This window comes from Coregonus clupeaformis, chromosome 1 (genome assembly GCF_020615455.1).
Source record: "Coregonus clupeaformis isolate EN_2021a chromosome 1, ASM2061545v1, whole genome shotgun sequence".
Taxonomy (NCBI): domain Eukaryota; kingdom Metazoa; phylum Chordata; class Actinopteri; order Salmoniformes; family Salmonidae; genus Coregonus; species Coregonus clupeaformis.
The window spans coordinates 7,143,785-7,171,284 of NC_059192.1; the positions used below are offsets into that span (position 1 = coordinate 7,143,785).

A 27,500-nucleotide genomic window follows, 5' to 3' on the forward strand; every position below is an offset into this window, starting at 1 on the left:
GGATTTTTAATGAATTTATTTGCAAATTATGGTGGAAAATAAGTATTTGGTCAATAACAAAAGTTTCTCAATACTTTGTTATATACCCTTTGTTGGCAATGACACAGGTCAAACATTTTCTGTAAGTCTTCACAAGGTTTTCACACACTGTTGCTGGTATTTTGGCCCATTCCTCCATGCAGATCTCCTCTAGAGCAGTGATGTTTTGGGGCTGTCGCTGGGCAACACGGACTTTCAACTCCCTCCAAAGATTTTCTATGGGGTTGAGATCTGGAGACTGGCTAGGCCACTCCAGGACCTTGAAATGCTTCTTACGAAGCCACTCCTTCGTTGCCCGGGCGGTGTGCTTGGGATCATTGTCATGCTGAAAGACCCAGCCACGTTTCATCTTCAATGCCCTTGCTGATGGAAGGAGGTTTTCACTCAAAATCTCACGATACATGGCCCCATTCATTCTTTCCTTTACACGGATCAGTCGTCCTGGTTTTTGCTCACCGTTCTTGTGATCATTTTGACCCCACGGGGTGAGATCTTGCGTGGAGCCCCAGATCGAGGGAGATTATCAGTGGTCTTGTATGTCTTCCATTTCCTAATAATTGCTCCCACAGTTGATTTCTTCAAACCAAGCTGCTTATCTATTGCAGATTCAGTCTTCCCAGCCTGGTGCAGGTCTACAATTGTGTTTCTGGTGTCCTTTGACAGCTCTTTGGTCTTGGCCATAGTGGAGTTTGGAGTGTGACTGTTTGAGGTTATGGACAGGTGTATTTTATACTGATAACAAGTTCAAACAGGTGCCATTAATACAGGTAACGAGTGGAGGACAGAGGAGCCTCTTAAAGAAGAAGTTACAGTGTGACACTCTGGCTCTAGGACTTTTGTATGTGAGCTAGAGTGTATGTTGTTTTGTTGGGGATTTGGGTGTTTTTCTATGTTGGTAGTTCTGTTGGGTGTATTTCTATGTTTGCAGGTCTGTGGGTTGTTTTTCCAGGTGGTTGTATGTTGTCGTCAATGACTCCCAATCGGAGGTAACGAGTGTCAGCTGTCGGCTCGTTATCTCTGATTGGGAGCCATATATATTCTGTGTGTTTTCTCCTTTGTTTTGTGGGTTATTGTTCCAGTGTTCTATGTTCTGTCGGTGTCACAGAGGACTTCACGTATCGTCATTTGTTGTTTTTCGTGGTTGCTTTAATTTAATAAAGTCATCATGTTCACTCCACGCGCTGCGTATTGGTCCGCTCCTTTAGACGATCGTGACAGAATAACCCACCAAAAAAGGACCAAGCAGCGCGTCCAGGAGCAAAGGGTCTGGACATGGGAGGAACTGTTGGACGGTAAAGGGTCCTGGACGTGGGAAGAAATCCTGGACGGCATGGATCGCCGTCCATGGAGCGAAACAGAGGAGAGGCGACGGAGAGAGGAGCAACGGCGTCGGCAGAGCCAACGTCGGAAGGACGAGAGGCAACCCCAAGAAATTTTTGGGGGGGCACATGGCTTGGGCGACGGAGCAGCAGGAGGCTGCCACAAGGCAGAGTCAGAGGGTTGCCAGGTTAAGGGGGCTGACGGAGGCAGAGAAGGGACGGATTCAGTGGGCTACCAGGTCAAGGGGGCTACTGGGTAAAGCAGGGAAGGAAGGTGTTGAGGCACGGCGTGAGGTACTGGGGTGTGTAACCAGTTCGGTCCGGCCCGTTCCTAGTCCCGAGGTGCAGCCAGTAGTGTGTGTTCCCCGTACGGTACGGCCTGTTCCGGTCCCTCGCACTAAGTGTAAGGTGCGCGTCGCCAGCCCGGTTCGGCCTGTTCCTGCCATACGCACCAAGTATGCGGTGCGCGTCGCCAGCTCAGCCCGGCCTGTTCCTACTCCACGCACCAGGGATACGGTGCGCTTCGCCAGCCCGGTACCTCCAGTTCCGGCACCACGCATCAGGCCTACGGTGCGTCCCCAGGGCCAAGCATGCCCTGTTGCTGCTTCCCGCACTAGCCCTGAGATGCGTGTCCTCAGCCCGGTACCTCCAGTTCCGGCACCACGCATCAGGCCTACGGTGCGTCCCCAGGGTCAAGCATGCCCTGTTGCTTCTCCCCGCACTAGCCCTGAGATGCGTGTCCTCAGCCCGGTACCTCCAGTTCCGGCACCACGCACCAGGCCTACGGTGCGCCTCAGACGGCCAGAGTCTGCCGTCTGCCCAACGGGGCCTGAACTGTCCGTCTGCCCAACGCCGTCTGAACTGCCCGTCTGCCCAACGCCGTCTGAACTGCCCGTCTGCCCAACGGCGCCTGAACTGCCCGTCTGCCCAACGCCGTCTGAACTGCCCGTCTGCCCAACGCCGTCTGAACTGCCCGTCTGCCCAACGGCGCCTGAACTGCCCGTCTGCCCAACGCCGTCTGAACTGCCCGTCTGCCCAACGCCGTCTGAACTGCCCGTCTGCCCAACGCCGTCTGAACTGCCCGTCTGTACTGAGCCTGCAAAGCCGCCCGTCTGCCATGAGCCTTCAGAGCCGTCCGCCAGACCGGAGCCGCTAGAGCTCTCCGCCAGACAGGATCAGCCAGAGCCTTCCGCCAGACAGGATCAGCCAGAGCCTTCCGCCAGACAGGATCAGCCAGAGCCTTCCGCCAGACAGGATCAGCCAGAGCCTTCCGCCAGACAGGATCAGCCAGTGCCTTCCGCCAGACAGGAGCAGCCAGAGCCTTCCGTCAGACCGGATCAGCCAGAGCCTTCCGCCAGACAGGAGCAGCCAGAGTCTTCCGCCAGACGGGATCAGCCAGAGCCTTCCGCCAGCCATGAATGGCCAGATCCGTCAGCCAGCCATGAGCAGCCAGATCCGTCAGCCAGCCATGAGCAGCCAGATCCGTCAGCCAGCCATGAGCCGTCCAGCCAGGGTCCGCCAGAGCCGTCCAGCCAGGATCCGCCAGAGCCGTCCAGCCAGGATCCGCCAGAGCCAGCCAGCCAGGATCCGCCATTTAGCCTGGTACTGCCCCTTAGTCCGGTACTGCCCCTTAGTCCGGTACTGCCCCGTAGCCTGGTGCTGTCCCTTATCCTGGTGCTGTCCCTTATCCTGGTGCTGCCCCTTAGTCCGGTGCTGCCCCTTAGCCTGGTACTGCCCCTTAGTCCGGTACTGCTCCTTAGTCCGGTACTGCCCATTAGTCCGGTGCTGCCCCTTAGTCCGGGGCCGCCCCTTAACCCAGTGGGGTTTAGTTGGGGGGGGGTAATGTGGAGGAGGCTAGGGAAGCTGGTGACTAAGGTGGGGTGGGGACCACGACCAGGGGCAGAACCGCCACCGTGGACAGACGCCCACCCAGACCCTCCCCTAGACTGTGGGCTGGTGCGCCCGGAGTTCGCACCTTTAGGGGGGGGTACTGTGACACTCTGGCTCTAGGACTTTTGTATGTGAGCTAGAGTGTATGTTGTTTTGTTGGGGATTTGGGTGTTTTTCTATGTTGGTAGTTCTGTTGGGTGTATTTCTATGTTTGCAGGTCTGTGGGTTGTTTTTCCAGGTGGTTGTATGTTGTCGTCAATGACTCCCAATCGGAGGTAACGAGTGTCAGCTGTCGGCTCGTTATCTCTGATTGGGAGCCATATATATTCTGTGTGTTTTCTCCTTTGTTTTGTGGGTTATTGTTCCAGTGTTCTATGTTCTGTCGGTGTCACAGAGGACTTCACGTATCGTCATTTGTTGTTTTTCGTGGTTGCTTTAATTTAATAAAGTCATCATGTTCACTCCACGCGCTGCGTATTGGTCCGCTCCTTTAGACGATCGTGACATACAGGTCTGTGAGAGCCAGAAATCTTGCTTGTTTGTAGGTGACCAAATATTTATTTTCCACCATAATTTGCAAATAAATTCATTAAAAATCCTACAATGTGATTTTCTGGATTTTTTTTCCTCAATTTGTCTGTCATAGTTGACGTGTACCTATGATGAAAATTACAGGCCTCTCTCATCTTTTTAAGTGGAAGAACTTGCACAATTGGTGGCTGACTAAATACATTTTTCCCCACTGTATATATAGTGTACATGTGAGGTGATGATTCGTTGAAGTTATCCAGTCAAAGAAGTGTTGTTTCCTTTTTTGTATTTGCCATCTACCGGAAACATTGTCCCACAAGGAGAGGAGTTGATAAATGGCTACTACAGGGACATATAGTATACCCAAGGTCGTTGTGTTTTGTCTTTTAGAAGAGCGCAAACGGTACATCGCCACAGTTACTATCCCAGTTCCATTGATTTCAATACAATATCGATGTGAGGTGATTCATCTGATTTCCAGTTTAGAGTGGCCGTTTGGTAAATGTTGGTGTGTGTGCAGTTGATAAGGTTCTATACTATAATATAATAATATAAGTAATCTGAACACAAGTGTGACACATTTATGAGTAGGGTGTAATATTTATGTTTGACATTGTTGTAACTTAGACATTTAAAAACGGTGTTTTGAAACTGGGCTATAAATAAAAAATCGATGACTACAGGAAGCGGCAACAGTATAATTTTTATGTTTTATGAATATAAATTATACTTTTAACATTATTTTTCAACAGGATTCTACTTAATCATGTAAAAACTACTGAATGAGCCCAAAAAATGTGCTTTAATTGATTGATTTTGATGATATAACTGCCTACAATTGTAATGACAGTTCACCACAACATACCCAAAAGTCTAATATACATTTCTTTGGTAACAAATAACTGTAAAATCACCTGGAATTCAGCTTAAAATGAGTTTAATTTAAGAAATCTGTTTCCAAGTATTCCCATGAATAATCAAGGTATGAAATTATTGTTATTTTCAAATATAATCTATTTTTGGGCTTAGTTGTGGTCAATTTGCAGTGTAGAAATGATTTATAATTATGTTCCGGCCCGCTGGCCATTCACTCCGACAAAAATCTGTCCATGACTGAATCTAGTTGCCTACCCCTGCTATAGATCCTACTCGCGTGTTATGCTAGTTGATTTCACTCCATCTGTCCATCTGAACTGTGTGTGTGTGTTTGTGTGTGTGTGTGTGTGTGTGTGTGTGTGTGTGTTTGTGTGTGTGAGGGCAGCAGAACACATGCTTCCCAGCTGAAGGCAGTCCGATATCCTGGCATTTAGTGAGCAAATTTGATAAATGTGTTCAGATTCTCTCACAGGAGTTTTGGTGACTGACTACAATTACTATACTTTCAAGCATAATATATATTCTGACTGAAATCTATAAGCTCTGTAGTTTAGTTGGTACAGTGTGGCGTTTTAAATGTCCTTTAGGGTTTTTACGTTATCTTTTATTGTATTGTTTTAAGTCCTAAATGCTTTTAATAAAGTTCCATTTGATTTGATTTTGATACATTTGGGACCTGACTAGGTATGTGATAAATGTAAAAAAAAAAAACGATCTAACGTTTAAACAGGCATTTTTAAATCATAAAATTAAATGTGAATTCACAATGCACATATGGTCCTGCGTATGACCGCTAGGGGGCAGTGTGGTTCAATCTACCGCAGTTATGACTACCTACCAGACAGCACTCACCTTACTGCTGTCCCCCAACCCCTCAGCAACGATGGTAGTTAAATTTTTTAGGTTCTCTACTGTGTGCCTCTCATCCATGTTCTCAGTGGCCAGTACATGGGACTTCCTGTGACGGCTCGTTGCAGTGATGTATGAGAGTGTGTTCACAGACGTCCAACAATACTGTTGTTAACGCCACGTACGGTGTTCGAGAGCTCTTGCTTTGTACTTGCAGAGCAATCATTGCACAATTTCTCCATCCGGACCGTCAAGGTTTTCGACATGGTATCTAGTAGTCTGGTTCCAGATGACATCAGGGTATTGAAGCAGACGTCCTCTACCGTTGACGTTGGCCGCTTATCAACTGCAATCATTTCTGTCATCAGCGCTGTGATTTTCTAACTCTGTCTCTTATTGCACTTCTTCTGGTGTGAAGAGCCTGTCTTGTGTCTGCTGTTGGGCACCTACGCTGCGCTGCCAGCGACGGTTTGGGTCTCACAGTCCCTCCCTTTCAGATGGTTAAGCGTTGCACCTGTGCTGCCATTGTAGCTCAATTCCAACTCACAAAGTTTGCATTTCACCACCTTCTCATTTAACTTCTTAAAGTACACAGGACTTCGCGGCTACTGCTTCCCTGTCTCACTCTCTGCCGTATCACGACGATGACGTGCGGAGTGCTTTATATATTCGTGGCATATAATTGTAAAGGTTCATATCTCCTCCTACCAACCTTACAGCATTGTTGCGTTAGGTATTTATTTAATAAAAAAAAAATCCCTTTATGATAATGATCGGGACCTGTTAGTGGTAGTTAACAGCGCTGTGATTGTAATTTTGTGGAGAAAAAATGAAGTAGTCATGCTTTATTTGTCAAACCAGTGGGCTATTCAGAAAACTAGGCACAGAATCAATAGCCTCAATACTTACAAAATGACTGTCACCGGAAACACACACACACACACACACACACACACACATACATACATACATACATATACACACCCACACACACACACACACACACACACAGAAAGGACAGTGTAGACAGACGCCAGCATGTCCATTAAGAATAACTCTACCTCAGTGAAGGTTCAGTGATGTCCAGGCAAATGGCTGTTCTCCCCGTCGTCCCCGACAACACACATAATAAACAGAGCTCTCAACGACCTAATTGCCTATTAAGCAACAATTCAGTTCTCCTCGCCTCCTTCTCTCCCTCCTTCCTCTTGCTGCCTCTGCTGGGCCTCCTCTCCCCGGAGACGCAGCAGCACTACCGCCACTGTCCCAGTCACCACTGTCCCAGGGGACATAGCTGGTTGGAATTACGTCATGATTTCAACGAGCTTTGACGTCTTATGTGTTTAGAGGAAACTATATCCCTCTGTGTTTAGAGGAAACTATATCCCTCTGTGTTTAGAGGAAGCTATATCCCTCTGTGTTTAGAGGAAACTATATCCCTCTGTGTTTAGAGGAAGCTATATCCCTCTGTGTTTAGAGGAAGCTATATCCCTCTGTGTTTAGAGGAAACTATATCCCTCTGTGTTTAGAGGAAGCTATATCCCTCTGTGTTTAGAGGAAGCTATATTCCTCTGTGTTTAGAGGAAGCTATATCCCTCTGTGTTTAGAGGAAACTATATCCCTCTGTGTTTAGAGGAAGCTATATCCCTCTGTGTTTAGATGAAGCTATATCCCTCTGTGTTTAGAGGAAGCTATATCCCTCTGTGTTTAGAGGAAGCTATATCCCTCTGTGTTTAGAGGAAGCTATATCCCTCTGTGTTTAGAGGAAGCTATATCCCTCTGTGTTTAGAGGAAGCTATATCCCTCTGTGTTTAGAGGAAACTATATCCCTCTGTGTTTAGAGGAAGCTATATCCCTCTGTGTTTAGAGGAAGCTATATTCCTCTGTGTTTAGAGGAAGCTATATCCCTCTGTGTTTAGAGGAAACTATATCCCTCTGTGTTTAGAGGAAACTATATCCCTCTGTGTTTAGAGGAAGCTATATCCCTCTGTGTTTAGAGGAAGCTATATCCCTCTGTGTTTAGAGGAAGCTATATTCCTCTGTGTTTAGAGGAAGCTATATCCCTCTGTGTTTAGATGAAACTATATCCCTCTGTGTTTAGAGGAAGCTATATCCCTCTGTGTTTAGGGGAAGCTATATCCCTCTGTGTTTAGAGGAAGCTATATCCCTCTGTGTTTAGAGGAAGCTATATCCTATTTTCTGTCAGATTTTTTGTCTTCCGTTCTCTGCCAATAGATAGATGAGTGAAATATATAATGAATGAATGATTGAAAGAGGTACTATACAATGAATTATTGAATAAATGAATGAATGAATGAAAGCCCGCTGAAAAATGCTACATATACCGGCATACATTTCAAGCTGGTCAATGCTGGTCTGTGCTTGTCGTTGTGTTATCGCTGGTGACCAGCCTTCGTTGTGCTTTGGACACTGGTGACCAGCCTTCGCTGTGTTTTGGACACTGGTGACCAGTCTTTGCTGTGTTTTGGACACTGGTGACCAGCCTTTGCTGTGTTTTGGACACTGGTGACCAGCCGTCTCTGTGTTTTGGACACTGGTGACCAGCCTTCTCTGTGTTTTGGACACTGGTGACCAGCCATCGCTGTGTTTTGGACACTGGTGACCAGCCATCGCTGTGTTTTGGACACTGGTGACCAGCCTTCGCTGTGTTTTGGACACTGGTGACCAGCCTTCTCTGAGTTTTGGACACTCGTGACCAGCCTTCTCTGTGTTTTGGACACTGGTGACCAGCCGTCTCTGTATTTTGGACACTGGTGACCAGCCGTCTCTGTATTTTGGACACTGGTGACCAGCCTTCTCTGTATTTTGGACACTGGTGACCAGCCATCGCTGTGTTTTGGACACTGGTGACCAGCCTTCGCTGTGTTTTGGACACTGGTGACCAGCCTTCTCTGTGTTTTGGACACTCGTGACCAGCCTTCTCTGTGTTTTGGACACTGGTGACCAGCCGTCTCTGTGTTTTGGACACTGGTGACCAGCCGTCTCTGTGTTTTGGACACTGGTGACCAGCCTTCTCTGTGTTTTGGACACTGGTGACCAGCCTTCGCTGTGTTTTGGACACTCGTGACCAGCCTTCTCTGTGTTTTGGACACTGGTGACCAGCCTTCTCTGTGTTTTGGACACTGGTGACCAGCCATCGCTGTGTTTTGGACACTGGTGACCAGCCTTCGCTGTGTTTTGGACACTGGTGACCAGCCTTCGCTGTGTTTTGGACACTGGTGACCAGCCATCGCTAAAGCTAAGCCCTCATCAAGTCACATTATGCTGGCTTGCAAAGTAATGTCCAATTCCTATTGAAATCCAGTCAGAGAGGATTCCCAAAATCTACATTCAGAATGACTGCCAGAGTAAAAAAAATAAATATTGAATGACTACCTGAACCATCTAAACTAAAACAACCATCTAAATAACGGGTGCAGTATGTCCACTATACAGATTTTGATTAGTTTAGAAAAATAGAAATAGAGCATGCTGGGAAATATGATAATGATGGGCGTGGTTTTGATTACATGGAAGTCAACTTCACTTGGGGATTTGAACTCACAACCTGAATTTCCTGCTACGCCACTGGATCTGTGATTTAGGTTGTTAAAAGATTAGAACTAATAGACATTCTGTCATCTGTCCCTATGGGGGGGAAGACTTTTGGGTTCCATGTAGAACCCTTTGATTTTCCCCTGTAGGTCAGAGGTCACCAACCGGTCGATCGCATTCGTAGTCCATCACCAAACATTCCTGTAAAAAAAAAATACGATAAAGCCTTGCGTTATATATTTTATTTTAGCGCTGTTGGCGGTAGGTGCACTTGATTCAGCAGCCCTGCCGCTGTTGGCGGTAGGTGCACTTGATTCAGCAGCCCTGGCGCTGTTGGCGGTAGGTGCACTTGATTCAGCAGCCCTGGCGCCGGCAAGGCTGTATCTGAAGGTAGAACTCCAGCAGGCCCAGAGAGCAAATCAAGTGCACCTATAGGCCTACCGATGGCCAATCAGATAGCTCAGATCAACGCGTCTGCACAGTTTCCTCGAGCCATAGATTTGTAAAAAGAAACCTTGAGCGCACAGCAAAGTTGATACCGGGAGATTTCAAAACTTTTAAAACCATGACAAGAGACTCAATGAATACAGCGAAGAGCTGCTGTTTTTTATAAGTAAGTCAATGTTTGAGTTGGTTGTTCAGCACTGTCAACATTAACACCTTTTAGAAGCCATGCGTGTTCTCCCTACTTCCACCCACGCTACAACAGCTGCAATGAATGAGTATAGCAAAGTGTTTCAATAAGACTGCATTGTTGTTATTATTAGCGGCTTGTGTCTTTTTTTTAAATATCAAGGACTATTTCACTTTCTCTGGTCATAGGAGTGACAACGTGAATTGGTGCATGAGGAAGAAATAACGCAGTGCGACTTGAGTTTCGCCATCAGCTGGAAGACTTTTCTCAGCGGAGGGAGGGAGAGCGGAGGGACTGTGCTCCCTCCCTCCCTCCCTCCCTCCCTCCCTCCCTCCCTCCCTCCCTCCCTCCCTCCCCTCAGACTGACCATCAGATGCAGGCCATCAGTCCAGTAAAATAAAATAAAATATTATGCTCACTCAGCTGTGCCTCACAAGTAATACAACAAATGATCTATTACCAGTGTGATCATATACCAAAAACGTTGAACATTGACAGGGCAAATCGAGCAAAGCCAATGTGCTGTGATAATGTATTGGGCCAATAGCCTACTGCACTAACCTCAATGCTACAGAACTGTTTTTAAATGGTTAATGTTGCATAGGCTAATGTTTTTTAAGTCATGTTTTTAAAAAATCTTGACTTGCTTTTGGAGTTCCATTTAGAACCCTCTCATGAAGAACCCTCTAGTTCCAGGTAGAACCAATGCCAGGTTCTACTGTTATACATATAGGATTCTTCAGATGTGCTTATGGCAGAATTACCTGTAATTTGACAGTAAGTTACAGGCTACTGAGTTGCAGGCAAAATACAGTATTTTTTTAACAGTTGAATTAAGGTGTTATTGTTGTAAAATTAGTTGTTGTTGTCTACCTTACTTTCACTGCACTTTGAGATGTAGGTGGGGGCAATGTGCTGGCAGGGCTGCGTTAGCATATTTGGGGGCATGGTGTAAAATATGTTGTATTTGTGCCAACTGTTAGTGGAAGTGTTGTACCAGTTTAAGTGGTTTTATTGTTATGTGATGACAGTTGAGCACCTAATTTGTCCACTGTCAGTTCCACATTCTTTGTAAGAGGTTGTGACAATCAAGAGTTGTACTGTGATGAAGTTGCTGTGCCTCTTCCAGTAACTTAATTGCAGTTGGTCACTAGGGAAGTTCATGTTTAATTTTCAGGAACTTACTGTCCGCTTGCTGCAAGTATTTAACTTAGTGTTGTCACGCTCACTAACATGATGGTGTGACTGGAAGATCAGTTTGTTGCCAACGGTGACGCTGGGCCCTGAGTGTGCTCACCACAAGTAATACTTAGTAGTTGTCAACAAATGTTATAAGCTTTCTTGTAAACAGAAAAGTTTAGTGAAAGTACAGTCAGCTACTGGTACAACACTTCCACTGATGGTTGGTGCAAATACACATATGTTAGACCACACCCCCAAATATGCTAATTAACCCCACAGGTACATTTCTAAGCACAGTGACGATAGTACCTTGTATTCAAAATATTGGGTAGAAAAATGTACCATTTAGATTAGATTATCTGCACATCAGAATCACCTTTATTCGCCAAGTAAATTTACACATACCCAGAATGTTTCCTACTGTAAAGGTGATGCCACGCACCCTACCATGTACCCTAAAAGGAACTGACCACTACCATGTGAAGGTACCTTATGTACCCCAGGGAACAACACTGTACCCTAACTATACCCTAATTTTCGAGAGTGTGTGGATATATATTATTGGTAATGAAGATATACCTGGTGGCACTGCTGAAACATTAATGAATGCCCTTCCACCCAAAAGCTTGCAAGTTCAAATCCCCAAAAGCATTTATGCACACTTTACATCAAGTGTCCCTGAGCACTGCAATTTTTTACGTTGGGATAATCTGCTAAAAGTTGCCCAAAAACAAGTCAATAATTGTCAAAGTGCAGAAATGTTTTCTTGCTATTAAATCTATGACCAATCTCTGTCATGCCCACAGAGCTGGTGGCATAGCAGCAAATTCCGGTCATTGGCAATCAAGATGTTGTGAGTTCAAATCCCAAGTGATGTAAGTCTCAAGTAACCGGCATTATGTCCTTTTACAGCAATAACACCGTAATTCAGCAGTAAAAATGTATTAACGTGTTGTTGTTTAACATATTTTTACTGCAACCAGTGGGCCTGTAGTGTACCGTAAAATTACAGCAACTTTTTTAACAGTGTAGCATTTCATGGCAGCGTTAAGTGTGGAGATGGAGCAATTGAAGTTGAAGATTCCTGGTGTTCGTGACGCGAGACTTTGGCTGCGCCGCAGACCTAGTGGGGAGCGTGGTGAAACAGAGGAGTCACTGTCAACCCTTTTTTACATTCTGAGTCAGAGTCACTACCAGACAAAGTCATGTTAGTATATATCAGTTATCCTGTTTACAGCTTTTGTGCCGAATCCACTGCGTTGTTTCAGGTGCAACATTGATGGTCTGACTTCAGAAGAGTTACAGGGTGTGTTTAGGGTTGGTGTCCCGTCCTCCCAGGCCGTTGGCATGGTGCAGGAGCAGATAGGGTCAAAGTAGTGGAATGGGGTAATGGGTTTTTAATGAGCGTAGGTGGTGGTGTCTAGGGCTACATTTCACTTTCTTAGAGAAACAGGACTAATTAAGAGAATTTTATGTAGGTAGCCTGTGACTGGCCTCACAGTCCAGTACAGTAGGTGGCGCTGTATGCACCTAAAAGTTGCATGTGATCCGCCAATCAAATTCCAAAGAAGAAAAATAAGAAGCGTTTCATGGCGTAAAAGGAAAACATGGTGGAGAGGGAAAGACTAGGACGGTTCTTCACCACCATCACAGCAGGAAAGAACCCTTCCTGACATTAAAAACAAAAACAAAGAACCCCTCAAACCTTTTTTTGTATGCTGGTCCAGCAGGGTCTGGTCAAGCTGGTCTGCAAAACCACACCCATCATTATCATATTTCCCAGCATGCTCTATTGCAGTTAGATTTTTAGAATTGCTACAAAAAAAGATAAATAACATACACTTATTGCACCTGTTACTGAAATGGTTGTTGTTCCAGTTGACATGGTTTAGGTAGTCTCATTCACTGATCGTCCTAATCCTGGTAGTCATTCTGATTTGCAGTTTGCGGGAGAATAAAAGTTCCAATTGTTGGATACCCCCACTCAGGTTAGATTCCAGTAGGAATCAGACTTCACTTTGCAAGCTAGCATAATGTGAGTTGATGCTGGTTTTGCGGGTGACCAGCATATGCTGGTGAATTTATGATCAGTATATGCTTTTCACCAGTGTCCAAAACACAACGAAGGCTGGTCACCAGCGAAAACACAAGGAAGGCTGGTCACCAGCGAAAACACAACAAAGCAGGTTACCAGCTAAAACACAACGAAGGGTAGTCACCAGCGAAAACACAATGAAGGGTGGTCACCAGCGAAAACACAACGAAGGGTGGTCACCAGCGAAAACACAACGAAGGCTGGTCACCAGCGAAAACACAACGAAGGCTGGTCACCAGCGAAAACACAACGAAGGCTGGTCACCAGCGAAAACACAACGAAGGCTGGTCACCAGTGAAAACACAACGAAGGGTGGTCACCAGCAAAAACATAGCGAAGGCTGGTCACCAGCGAAAACACAACGAAGGCTGGTCACCAGCGAAAACACAAGGAAGGCTGGTCACCAGCCTATACTGGTCTATGCTGTTTTTTTCAGCAGGGAGATGTAATGAATGAAAGATGTGGCATATTATTATTATTATTATTGTCACGTTCGTTCAATGACGGGTCAGACCAAGGCTGCGTGATATGCGTACATGTTTATTTTAACTGTAAACACTCGACAAAATAACAAACGAACCGTGAAGTCCAAGGTAGCACACACAACAAACCTTACACGGAACAAGATCCCACAACTAGTCAGTGCCAATAGGCTGCTTAAGTATGATCCCCAATCAGAGACAACGAGCGACAGCTGCCTCTGATTGGGAACCACACCGGCCAACATAGAACTATACATACTAGAACACAACATAGAACATACACAACAAAGAATATACACACCCTGACTCAACATATAAGAGTCCCCTGAGTCAGGGCGTGACTATTATTATTATTATTATGTAATGAATGAATGAATGAGGTAATGAAAGAAAGAGGGAATGAATGAATGTATGAATGAAGTAATGAAAAAAGGAAATGAATAAATGAAATATATAATGAATGAAAGATGTAATGAATGAAAGAGGTCATGAATGAAAAAGGTAATGAATGAAAGAGGTTATGAATGAATGAATGAATGAATGATGTAATAAATGAAAGAGGTTATGAATGAAAGAGGTAATGAATCTAAGATGTAATAAAGGAAAGAGGTAATGAATGAATGAATGAAAGATGTAATAAATGAAAGAGGTTATGTATGTATGAATGAATGAATGAATGAAAGATGTAATAAATTAGAGGTTATGAATGAATGAAAGAGCTGATGTCCTTCTCTGTCCTGTGTTATTGTGTAGGTCTGACGGATGACAAAGTGAAGGCGTATCTTTCCCTTCATCCTCAGATGCTGGATGAGTTTGTGTCGGAGAGCGTGAGTTCAGAGACGCTGGACAGATGGCACAAGAGGAAGAGCTGTGGCATCCAGCCTGCAGGTAACACACACACACACACACCACTCACGATACCCTGTTACATAGGTCTCAATGGAGCACCAGCTAGCTTATAGAGGAGTTGTGTCGTCCTTATGAAGACCGTAAAACTTCAATTAAACGCCAGGTCTCAAATAGCCACCTGTCCCTTTTTAATAGCCGGGCAACGGGACACATTTCAGCAAATAAACGCCTGTTTCAAATAAACGCCGGGTCTAAATGAATTGTTTACGAGGTTACCATGAATTACCATGAATTGTTTACGAGGTTTTAATGTTTGATTTGTATAATTAAATAATTCAGTAATGACTTGATAAAATGATGGCAATCATCCATTTTTATCGGCAGTAAGAAACTGCTAGCCATTGGCTGTTAACAGCTGAGAACTGTTAGCTAACTGGCAAATACAATAACGGTCAACAACTTCGGGAGTACAGAAACCTATAAATTGGCCGATCGCCCTCTAGTGGCAAACGTAAGAACGGCCGAAAATGCACAGTCAAAGAGGAGAATAATTATTGTCAAGGAATTATTTATTTTTTAATTTTTATTTTTTTAAAGAGGCATACTAAGACAAAATAAACGTGACACTAGGTTTCCATCCAATTTGCGACAGATTTTCAATGCGAATATTCTAAAATCTGCATAAAACAATATCCACATTTTCCCACCAGAGAGGTGTTTCCATCAAACATACTTTTGGTTAAATTCCCATTTACCGAATAAAAAATACAAGTTAAATGGGTTTTTAAATGGCATTTTCAACTCTACTGATGGTTTTGTCACTAAAACTGTTAAATAGCTAATGTTCCCACTCTGGTCTTGGCACGGGCGTTCCAGCCAACAGCTGGCAGATACAGCGTGGTAGACTATCTACATTATGAGATTATTATGGATTAGAGCAATATTATTTGTATTTGTCAGACGGTAACCAAGAATCGATCATCATGTCACCAGAATAAGACCCTCGGTATTTATTGGAAAAGAGAAAAGCTCATCACCGTGCACATTCACCACCCTGTGAAGTTCATCATAACTTATTTAATCTGTAGCCTAATAAACTGCATGGTTTCCCATGTCGTAGTGGGAGGAGCACACAACATGCTGTATCATCGTGTGACTCCATGTCTCCACCGCCATTTCTCACATCATTATTTTTACTGGTCGTGGTCCTCTGTAGCTCAGCTGGTAGAGCACGGCGCTTGTAACGCCAAGGTAGTGGGTTCGATCCCCGGGACCACCCATACACAAAAATGTATGCACGCATGACTGTAAGTCGCTTTGGATAAAAGCATCTGCTAAATGGCATATTATTATTTACTGTAGATCCCACCATGTCGTTTCTGTCTTCATGCGTCAGGTAATTAATCTGCATGAAATGGTTGTAGGAAACGTGGTTACTGCTGGAAGTGAATGCTGGAATTAAACAATACGGCGGCTGGCTTAGTGGTTAAGAACGTTGTGCCAGTAACCGAAAGGTCGCTGGTTCTAATCCCCGAGCCGACTAGGTGAAAAATCTGTCGATGTGCCCTTGAGCAAGGCACTTAAACCTAATTGCTCCTGTAAATCACTCTGGATTAGAGCGTCTGCTAAATGACTAATTATTATTATTATTATTTTACTATTCAAATGAGCAAAAGCTGTGTGCGAATAAGGAAATAGAAGCCTGGCTCAAATAGAAGCCTGTCTCTATTCAGTGCCTGTTGTGTTCATTGATTTAAGCAAATAAAGGCCCGAGCTATTTGAAGTTTTATGGTATGAAGCCTTTATAAGAGAAGCAGTAGCAGCAGGCCTGCATGTTAACAACCTCTATGTAGTGCCTATGGAGACTTTATGAATGACCTATAAGAGCAAAAGCAGCAGGCCAGGTAAACACCACTCACCATCTCCCATGGTGCACCAGCTCGCCACGGTTGTTTATAAGTGATTTGTGAAGCGTTTATGCAGTGCTGTATGAATGAACTTTGAACTTTAAAGCCTTTATAAGAACAGTAGCAGGTCTCCAGGCAACGAAGACCTTTCCTATTATACGCTCACCATCACCATCTCAATGGAGCGGTAGCTAGCAGCTAGCCATGGTTAGCGTTGGTTAACCTCATTGCGTACAGAGCCTGTTGAGGCGAGAGGGAGATAAAGTTATAGAACGAAAGATGAAGAGAGAAAGGTAATATCTAATATCCCGTTTAGCAGACGCTTTTATCCAGAGAGACTTACAGTCATGTGTTCATACATACAGATAGAGCAAAAGACTCTGGTAAGACAAGGGGTGGCGGTCTGTGTATATTTGTAAACAACAGCTGGTGCACAAAATCAAATACTAAGGAAGTCTCGAGGTTTTGCTCGCCTGAGGTAGAGTATCTTATGATAAGCTGTAGACCACACTATTTACCAAGAGAGTTTTCATCTATATTTTTCATAGCTGTCTATTTACCACCACAAACCAATGCTGGCATTAAGATTGCACTGAATGAGTTGTACAAGGCCATTAATCAACAGGAAAACGCTCATCCAGATGCAGCGCTCCTAGTGGCCGGGGACTTTAATGCAGGGAAACTTAAATCCGTTCTACCTAATTTCTACCAGCATGTTAAATGTGCAACCAGAGGGAAAAAAAACTCTAGACCACCTGTACTCCACACACAGAGACGCATACAAAGCTCTCCCTCGCCCTCCATTTGGCAAATCTGACCATAACTCTATCCTCCTGATTCCTGCTTATAAGCAAAAACTGAAGCAGGAAGCACCAGTGATTCGGTTAATAAAAAAGTGGTCAGATGACGCAGATGCTAAGCTACAGGACTGTTTTGCTAGCACAGACTGGAACATGTTCCGGGATTCTTCAGACAGCATTGAGGAGTACACCACATCAGTCACTGGCTTCATCAATAAGTGCATCGATGATGTCGTCCCCCACAGTGACCGTACGTACATACCCCCAACCAGAAGCCATGGATTACAGGAAACATCCGCACTGAGCTAAAGGGTAGAGCTGCCGCTTTCAAGGAACGGGACTCTAACCCAGACGCTTATAAGAAATCCCGCTATGACCTCCGACGAACCATCAAACAGGCAAAGAGTCAATATAGGTCTAAGATTGAATCATACTACACTGGCTCTGACGCTCGTCGGATGTGGCAGGGCTTGAAAACTATTACAGACTACAAAGGGAAGCACAGCCGCGAGCTGCCCAGTGACACAAGCCTACCAGACGAGCTAAACCACTTCTATGCTCGCTTCGAGGCAAGCAACACTGAAGCATGCATGAGAGCACCAGCTGTTCCGGATGACTATGTGATCACGCTCTCCGTAGCCGATGTGAGTAAGACTTTTAAGCAGGTCAACATTCACAAGGCCGCAGGGCCAGACGGATTACCAGGACGTGTACTCCGAGCATGTGCTGACCAACTGGCAAGTGTCTTCACTGACATTTTCAACATGTCACTGACTGAGTCTGTAATACCATCATGTTTCAAGCAGACCACCATAGTCCCCGTGCCCAAGAACTCTAAGATAACCTGCCTAAATGACTACCGACCCGTAGCACTGACGTCTGTAGCCATGAAGTGCTTTGAAAGACTGGTCATGGCTCACATCAACAGCATAATCCCAGAAACCCTAGACCCACTCCAATTTGCATACCGCCCCAACAGATCCACAGATGATGCAATCTCTATCGCACTCCACACTGCCCTTTCCCACCTGGACAAGAGGAACACCTACGTGAGAATGCTATTCATTGACTACAGCTCAGCATTCAACACCATAGTGCCCTCTAAGCTCATCACTAAGCTAAGGATCCTGGGACTAAACACCTCCCTCTGCAACTGGATCCTGGACTTCCTGACGGGCCGCCCCCAGGTGGTAAGGGTAGGTAACAACACATCTGCCACACTGATCCTCAACACGGGGGCCCCTCAGGGGTGCGTGCTCAGTCCCCCTCCTGTACTCTCTGTTCACCCATGACTGCATGGCCAGGCACGACTCCAACACCATCATTAAGTTTGCCGACGACACAACAGTGGTAGGCCTGATCACCGACAACGATGAGACAGCCTATAGGGAGGAGGTCAGAGATCTGGCCGTGTGGTGCCAGGACAACAACCTCTCCCTCAACGTGACCAAGACAAAGGAGATGATTGTGGACTACAGGAAAAAAAAGAGGACTGAGCACGCCCCCATTCTCATCGACGGGGCTGTAGTGGAACAGGTTGAGAGCTTCAAGTTCCTTGGTGTCCACATCACCAACGAACTATCATGGTCCAAACACACCAAGACAGTCGTGAAGAGGGCACGACAAAGCCTATTCCCCCTCAGGAGACTAAAAAGATTTGGCATGGGTCCTCAGATCCTCAAAAAAATTCTACAGCTGCACCATCGAGAGCATCCTGACTGGTTGCATCACCGCCTGGTATGGCAACTGCTTGGCCTCTGACCGCAAGGCACTACAGAGGGTAGTGCGTACGGCCCAGTACATCACTGGGGCAAAGCTTCCTGCCATCCAGGACCTCTATACCAGGCGGTGTCAGAGGAAGGCCCTCAAAATTGTCAACGACTCCAGCCACCCTAGTCATAGACTGTTCTCTCTGCTACCGCACGGCAAGCGGTACCGGAGTGCCAAGTCTAGGTCCAAAAGACTTCTCAACAGCTTCTACCCCCAAGCCATAAGACTCCTGAACAGCTAATCATGGCTACCCGGACTATTTGCACTGCCCCCCCCACCCCATCCTTTTTACGCTGCTGCTACTCTGTTAAGTATTTATGCATAGTCACTTTAACTCTACCCACATGTACATATTACCTCAACTACCTCAACTAGCCGGGTGCCCCCGCACATTGACTCTGCAACGGTACCCCCTGTATATATAGCCTCCCTACTGTCACTTTATTTTACTTCTGCTCTTTTTTTTCTCAACACTTTTTTTGTTGTTGTTTTATTCTTACTTTTTTTGTTTAAAATAAATGCACTGTTGGTTAAGGGCTGTAAGTAAGCATTTCACTGTAATGTCTGCACCTGTTGTATTCGGCGCATGTGACCAATAAAATTTGATTTGATTTGATAGACAGAATGAATAAAAAGAGGGAGAGGGAAGGAAATGGTTGTCTCTATGGGTCATTAGATGTGTTTGGAACAGGCCAAGTTGAACTCTATGGGTCATTAGATGTGTTTGGAACAGGCCAAGTTGAACTCTATGGGTCATTAGATGTGTTTTGGAACAGGCCAAGTTGAACTCTATGGGTCATTAGATGTGTTTTGGAACAGGCCAAGTTGAACTCTATGGGTCATTAGATGTGTTTGGAACAGGCCAAGTTGAATCTGTGCCACCCGCCACCCCCACCCCCACCCGCACACAGGGTGGCCTGCCTCACAGACCTAGCACATCCATCAATGGCCCACAGGCCTGGCTGGCCCCCATCTCTCCTACTGACGTCAGAAACAACCTCCTGGGACCAGCGCCGGCAAGTCAGTGCCAGCCAGTCAGCCAGCCAGCCAGCCAGCCAGTCAGTCAACCAGTCAGCCAACCAGTCAGCCAACCAGTCAGCCAACCAGTCAGGAAGGGTAGGGTATTATTATAATAAAAAAAAAAAATGTAGTCATTTAGCAGACGCGCTTATCCAAGTTAAACATTTTATTGGTCGTATGTACAGGATATGCATGGTATACACTGAGTGTACAAAATTAAGAACACCTGCTCTTTCCGTGACATAGATTGACCAGGTGAAAGCTATGATCTCTTATTGATGTCTATTAAATCCACTTCAATTAGTGTAGATGAAGGGGAGGAGACAGGTTAAATAATGATTTTTAAGCCTTGAGACAATTGAGACATGGATTGTGTATGTGTGCCATTCAGAGGGTGAATGGGCAAGACAAAATATTTAAGTGCCTTTGAACGGGGTATGGTAGTAGGTGCCAGGCGCACCGGTTTGTGTCAAGAACTGCAACGCTGCTGGGTTTTTCACGCTCAACAGTTTCCCGTGTGTATCAAGAATGGTCCACCACCCAAAGGACATCCAGCCAACTTGACACAACTGTGGGAAGCATTGGAGTCAACATGGGCCAGCATCCCTGTGGAACGCTTTCGACACCTTGTAGAGTCCATGCCCCCGACGAATTGAGGCTGTTCTGAGGGCAAAACGGAGGGGTGCAACTCAATATTAGGAAGGTGTTTTTAATGTTTTGTACACTCAGTGTACATCATCCAACAAAATGCTTACTTGCAGGTTCCTTCCAGACAATGCAAGAACAATAAGAACTAATACAAGAGAAGAATACCAACATAAAGTAAATGTCTCCGTAGAATAGAATAAACATTTTAGCATCAGTATAATACAGGAAGGCACAATTTATAGAACAATATGTACACGTGTTTTGGGGGAAGGGGGGATTAAATTGTGCAGTATTTAGCAATCGTAATAAGAGTCTGGTAGCAGCCGTTGTGATGTGTGTTAAGGTGCGGAGAATCATAGCAGGTGGTCAGTCCAGTTCAAGTGTTCAGTAGTCTGATGGCTTGTAGATAGAAACTGTCTCTGAGCCTGTTGGCATCAGAACTCATGCTCCAATGCCGTCTGCCTGACGGTAAGGAAGAGAACAGCTGCGGGTCTTCCTCAGGCACCGTTTCGACTAGTCCAGGATGGGTGGAAGCAAGGTCCCAGTGATGTACTGGGTGGGTGGAAGCAAGGTCCCAGTGATGTACTGGGTGGGTGGAAGCACGGTCCCAGTGATGTACTGGGTGGGTGGAAGCAAGGTCCCAGTGATGTACTGGGTGGGTGGAAGCACGGTCCCAGTGATGTACTGGGTGGGTGGAAGCACGGTCCCAGTGATGTACTGGGTGGGTGGAAGCAAGGTCCCAGTGATGTACTGGGTGGGTGGAAGCACGGTCCCAGTGATGTACTGGGTGGGTGGAAGCAAGGTCCCAGTGATGTACTGGGTGGGTGGAAGCACGGTCCCAGTGATGTACTGGGTGGGTGGAAGCAAGGTCCCAGTGATGTACTGGGCTTTCTTCACCACTCGCTGGAGGGCCTTGCCATCGTGGATGACGCAATTCCTGTACCTGGCCATGATGCAACCGGTCAGGACGTTCTCGAAGTAGAGACGCTGTTGCGCCATCTTGGTGGTGTTGTTGGTCCATGTCAGGTCCTCGGTGATGTGGACGCCGAGGAACTTAAAACTGCTGACTCTCTCTACTGCAGTCCCGTTGATGTGAATCGGGGTATGTTCCCTCCTCTGCTTCCTGAAGCCAACCATCAGCTCCTTTGTTTTGCTGATGTTGAGAGAGAGGTTGTTGTCATGGCACCGCAATACCAGTTCACTTACCTCCTCCCTATAGGCTGCCAGTTCACTTACCTCCTCCCTATAGGCTGACTCGTTGTTGTTGGTTATCAGGCCTTCAACCGTGGTGTCGTCAGCAAACTTGGTGGTGGAGTTGGTGTTGCGCAAAGCCACACAGTCGTTGGTGAACAGGGAGTACAGCAGAGGACTGAGGACACACCCCTGGGGGGCCCCTGTGTTAAGAGTCAGCAGGGAGGAGCTGTTGTTGCCAATCCTCACAGCCTGTGGTCTGCCCCTCAGGAAGTCCAGGACACACCCCTGGGGGGCCCCTGTGTTAAGAGTCAGCAGGGAGGAGCTGTTGTTGCCAATCCTCACAGCCTGTGGTCTGCCCCTCAGGAAGTCCAGGATCCAGTTGTAGAGGGTGGTGTCCAGACCCAGGGTTCTGAGCTTGGTGTCGCGCTTGGAGGGAACAGTAGTGTTGAATGCTGAACTGTAGTCAATCAACAGCATTCTCACATACGTGTTCCTCTTGTCCAGTTGTGTTACGGCCGTGTGAATAGTGATGGAAATGGAATCTTCCATGGATCTGTTGGAGCAGTAGGCAGATTGGAGTGGGTCCAGTGGGCCTGGCATGCTGGCCTTGATGTGGGTCATGACCAGCCTCTCAAAGCACTTCATGATGACAGAGGTGAGCGCGACGGGGTGAATGTCCTCTCGCTCTCTCGCTCTCTCTCTCCCTCTCTCTGTCTTCCTCTCTCTCTCTCTCCCTCTCTCTCTCCCTCTCTCTGTCTTCCTCTCTCTCTCTCTCTCTCTCGCTCTATCTCTATCTCTGTCTTCCTCTTTCTCTCTCTCTATCTCTGTCTTCCTCTCTCTCACTCTCACTCTCTCTCTCTCTCTCTCTCTCTCTCTCTCTCTCTCTCTCTCTCTCTCTCTCTCTCTCTCTCTGCTCTCTCTCTCTCTCTCTCTCTCTCTCTCTCTCTCTCTCTCTCTCTCTCTCTCTCTCTCTCTCTCTCTCTCTCTCTCTCTCTCTCTCTCTCTCTCTCTCTCTCTCTCTCTCTCTCTCTCTCTCTCTCTCTCTCTCTCTCTCTCTCTCTCTCTCTCTCTCTCTCTCTCTCTCTCTCTCTCTCTCTCTCTCTCTCTCTCTCAACATGGACTCCGGAGCTCTGGGTTTTCACAATAAACACAAAACCGCATTAATTAATTATACAGCTGGGGAATGGGGGTTCAGGGGAGGGGAACAGATTGTCTCTGGGACGATGGCGGTCTCCGATACCCGTTCCTGCAGTCACATGACTTAGCGGCCTCGTGGATGGAATGTTATTAATAATTAATAAACATTCTTTAAAAAAAAAAAACAGGCTGAAAATCCGGTGTTTCTATGTCAAACGGTTTTGTTATATTCAGTCTTCTGTGATGTATTTAAAGTGTAATATCGGGATGCAAACTCAACATTGAATACATTTCAACTCTATATCTGACATGGTACAGGTGTCTTCTTTTTTTATGCTCATAACCATGTGTGTCAGATGTATACTTTTGTTTCAAAGTGGATTTGTTTAAGACTATCAAGAAACACTCTGTGTGACCCTGATTTAGCCCACTGCTAGTAAAAGGTTAAAGCAGGTGGGAACTACAGCCTGGGACAGGGGCAGGTTGAAGATGTCAGAGAAGACGCCCGCCAGCTGGTCAGCACACACTCTGAGGACGCGGCCAGGGACGCCATCTGGGCCGGCGGCTTTGTGAGTATTCACTCTTTTGAACGTTTTCCTCACGTCAGCCTCGGAGAGCAAAAACACCTGGTCGTCCGGAACAGCGAGACTCTTCCTGGATGGCTCGGTATTGTCTGCCTCGCAGCGAGCATAAAATGTGTTAAAGCTCATCTGGGAGGGAGGCTTCCGTGGGCACCGCGGCAGCTGGATTTGTCTTTGTAGTCTGTGATAGTCTGTAGTCCTTGCCACATGTGAAGTGAGCCTGAGTTGTCGGACATCAATTCAAGTTTGTGTCTTTTTGAGTCCCTAATGGATTTATGGAGCTCGTACCTGCTTGTCATGTGGCACCGAGGGTTCGTTCTGCTGACATTGAATGCTGCAGTACGGGCTCTCTCCGTTCACCCAGGGTTTTTGGTTGGGGTATGTGTGGATTGTTATTGTGGGTACAACATCATCTAATGAAGCCTGTGACTGACGATGTACACTATATATACAAAAGTATGTGAACACCCCTTCAAATTAGTGGATTCGGCTATTTCAGCCACACCCGTTGCTGACAAGTGTATAAAATTGAGCACACAGCCATGCAATCTCCATAGACAAACAGTGGCAGTAGAATGGCATTACTGAAGAGCTCAGTGACTTTCAACGTGGCACCGTCATAGGATGCCACCTTTCCAACAAGTCAGTTCATAAATGTTCTGCCCTGCTAGAGCTGCCCCTGTCAACTGTAAGTGCTGTTATTGTGACACAAGCTCACAGAATGGAACCGCCGAGTGCTGAATCGCGTAGCGCGTAAAAATCGTCTGTCCTCGGTTGTAACACTCACTCCTGAGTTCCAAACTGCCTCTGGAAGCAACGTCAGCACGAGAACTGTTCGTCGGGGAGCTTCATGAAATGTGTTTCCATGGCCGAGCAGCTGCACACAAGCCTAAGATCACCATGCGCAATGCCAAGCGTCGGCTGGAGTGGTGTAAAGCTCGCCGCCATTGGACTCTGGAGCAGTGGAAACACGTTCTCTGGAGTGATGAATCACGCTTCACCATCTGGCAGTCCGACGGGCGAATCTGGGAATAATGGTCTGGGGCTGTTTTTCATGGTTCGGGCTAGTCCCCTTAGTTCCAGTGAAGGGAAAGCTTAACGCTACAGCATACAATGACATTCTAGACGATTCTGTTCTTCCAACTTTGTGGCAACAGTTTGGGGAAGGCCCTTTCCTGTTCAGCATGACAATGCCCCCGTGCACAAAGCGAGGTCATTACAGAAATGGTTTGTCGAGATTGGTGTGGAAGAACATGACTGGCCTGCACAGAGCCCTGACCTCAACCCCATCGAAAACCTTTGGGATGAATTGGAACGCAGACTGCGAGCCAGGCCTAATCGCCCAACATCAGTGCCCGACCTCACTAATGCTCTTGTAGCTGAATGGAAGCAAGTCCCCGCAGCAATGTTCCAACATCTAGTGGAAAGCCTTCCCAGAAGAGTGGAGGCTGTTATAGCAGCAAAGGGGGGAACAACTCCATATTAATACCTATGATTTTGGAATGAGATGTTCGACGTGCAGATTTACACATACTTTTGGTCATGTAGTGTATATTCCTCAATGTTGATGGATGAGACCTGGGTGGTCTCATTCCAATCAGTATTCTCAAAACAGTCCTGCAGCATTGAGTCTGCCTCCTCTGTCCAGCGCCTCACTATTCCCTGTCTCCTCTGTCCAGCGCCTCACTATTCCCTGTGTTGGTGGCTTCCTCTTGAGTTGCTGCTTGTAGGCGGGAAGTAGGAACAGATAGACATGATCTGATTGGCTCAAGTAGGGGCGGGGGATGGCTTTGTACGCGTAACGGATGTTTGTGTATACATTGTCAAGCACTGCATTTTGGGAAAATTTGTTTTATACATGCTTCGTTAAAGTCACCCGTGACAATAAAGACTGCTTCCGGGTGAGAGGATTCTTGCTGGCTAATGATCTTTTACAGTTCGCTGAGTGCCGCCTTGGTGTTAGCTTGTGGCAGTATGTACACAGCTGTGATAGTAACATATGTGAATTCCCTCGGCATACAGTACAGTGGGGTTGGATTTTAGCATCAGAAAGTCCAGGTCGGGTGAACGGGAGCTCTCAATGTTTTCAACTTCTGTACACCAGGAATCGTCTATGCAGAAACATACCGCTCCTCCTGACTCTTACCAGAAGCCGCGGTTCGATCCATTTTGTATAAACCGTCTTGTTGAATAGCAGAGTTGAGTGTATTGTCCGTAAGCCAAGTCTCAGTTAAAAACAAAGACACAGCATTCCCTGATGTCCCTCTGCGATTGAAGCCTTGCTCTGAGTTCACAGAGTTTATTTTCCAGCGATTGGACATTAGCCATCAGGATGCTAGGAAGAGGAGGCTGTGTAGCCCGTCTTTTCAGCCGAGCTTGGAGTTCCCCTTTCCTCCTTCTTCGTCGCCAGCGTTGCCGTAGGTGATCTCAGCCAGCGTTGCCGTAGGTGATCTCAGCCAGGAGCAACAGGTAGGCCCGCTGTGCTGGGAACAAAGGAGTGAATGTAGTATCCCAGATCTGGGAGGCTGAGGGAGATCAGTGTGTAGCTGCCGATTCATGATCCAGAAGTGTTTGTCGGTCGTAGGAAATTACTGCACAAACATTCTCAGCAAACAAAGTAAGGTAGGGTTGGGTAAGGTAGGGTTGGGTAAGGTAGGGCAGGACAGGGTGAGGTAGAGTAGGGCAGGGTGAGGTAGGGCAGGACAGGGTGAGGTAGAGTAGGGCAGGGTAAGGTAGGGCAGGGTAAGGTAGGGCAGGACAGGGTGAGGTAGAGTAGGGCAGGGTATGGTAGGGAAGGGTAAGGTAAGGTAGGGCAGGACAGGGTGAGGTAGAGTAGGGCAGGGTATGGTAGGGCAGGGTAAGGTAGGGCAGGACAGGGTGAGGTAGAGTAGGGCAGGGTATGGTAGGGAAGGGTAAGGTAGGGCAGGACAGGGTGAGGTAGAGTAGGGCAGGGTATGGTAGGGAAGGGTAAGGTAGGGCAGGGTAAGGTAGGGCAGGGTAAGGTAGGGCAGGGTAAGGTAGGGCAGGGTAAGGTAGGGCAGGACAGGGTGAGGTAGAGTAGGGCAGGGTATGGTAGGGAAGGGTAAGGTAGGGCAGGGTAAGGTAGGGCAGGGTAAGGTAGGGCAGGACAGGGTGAGGTAGAGTAGGGCAGGGTATGGTAGGGAAGGGTAAGGTAGGGCAGGACAGGGTGAGGTAGAGTAGGGCAGGGTATGGTAGGGAAGGGTAAGGTAGGGCAGGGTAAGGTAGGGCAGGACAGGGTGAGGTAGAGTAGGGCAGGGTATGGTAGGGAAGGGTAAGGTAGGGCAGGATAGGGCAGGGTGAGGTAGAGTAGGGCAGGGTATGGTAGGTTAAGGCATGGCAGGGTAAGGTAGAGTAGGGCAGGGTATGGTAGGTTAAGGCATGGCAGGGTGAGGTAGAGTAGGGCAGGGTATGGTAGGTTAATGCATGGCAGGGTGAGGTAGGGCAGGGTATGGTAGGTTAATGCATGGCAGGGTGAGGTAGAGTAGGGCAGGGTATGGTAGGTTAAGGCATGGCAGGGTGAGGTAGGGCAGGGTATGGTAGGTTAATGCATGGCAGGGTAAGGCAGGGTATGGTAGGTTAAGGCATGGCAGGGTGAGGTAGGGCAGGGTATGGTAGGTTAATGCATGGCAGGGTAAGGCAGGGTATGGTAGGTTAAGGCATGGCAGGGTGAGGTAGAGTAGGGCAGGGTATGGTAGGTTAAGGGATGGCAGGGTAAGGTAGGGCAGGGTATGGTAGGTTAAGGCATGGCAGGGTAAGGTAGGGCAGGGTATGGTAGGTTAAGGCATGGCAGGGTGAGGTAGAGTAGGGTATGGTAGGTTAAGGCATGGCAGGGTGAGGTAGAGTAGGGTATGGTAGGTTAAGGCATGGCAGGGTAAGGTAGGACAGGGTAAGGCATGGCAGGGTAAGGTAGGGCAGGGTATGGTAGGTTAAGGCATGGCAGGGTGAGGTAGAGTAGGGTATGGTAGGTTAAGGCATGGCAGGGTAAGGTAGGACAGGGTAAGGCATGGCAGGGTCTCTTTAAGGGCTGTGTAGGAATTACATTTTAGGGACTGTAAGCTATGCTCAGAGCCTGGTTCATATCGAGAACAAACACACACACACGCCTCACAAGACTCTGGGTC

The 27,500-nt window shown here is 46.8% G+C and overlaps 1 long non-coding RNA gene across 1 annotated transcript in view; it reads left to right on the forward strand.

Moving 5' to 3' along the window:
- The window catches only part of LOC121577295, a 67,442-nt gene that overhangs the window by 24,072 nt on the left and 15,870 nt on the right, over nucleotides 1-27,500 (forward strand). The window contains exon 2 of the long non-coding RNA XR_006002607.2: nucleotides 14,206-14,340. This is a non-coding gene — a long non-coding RNA (uncharacterized LOC121577295). The remainder of the gene's footprint in view (nucleotides 1-14,205; nucleotides 14,341-27,500) is intronic.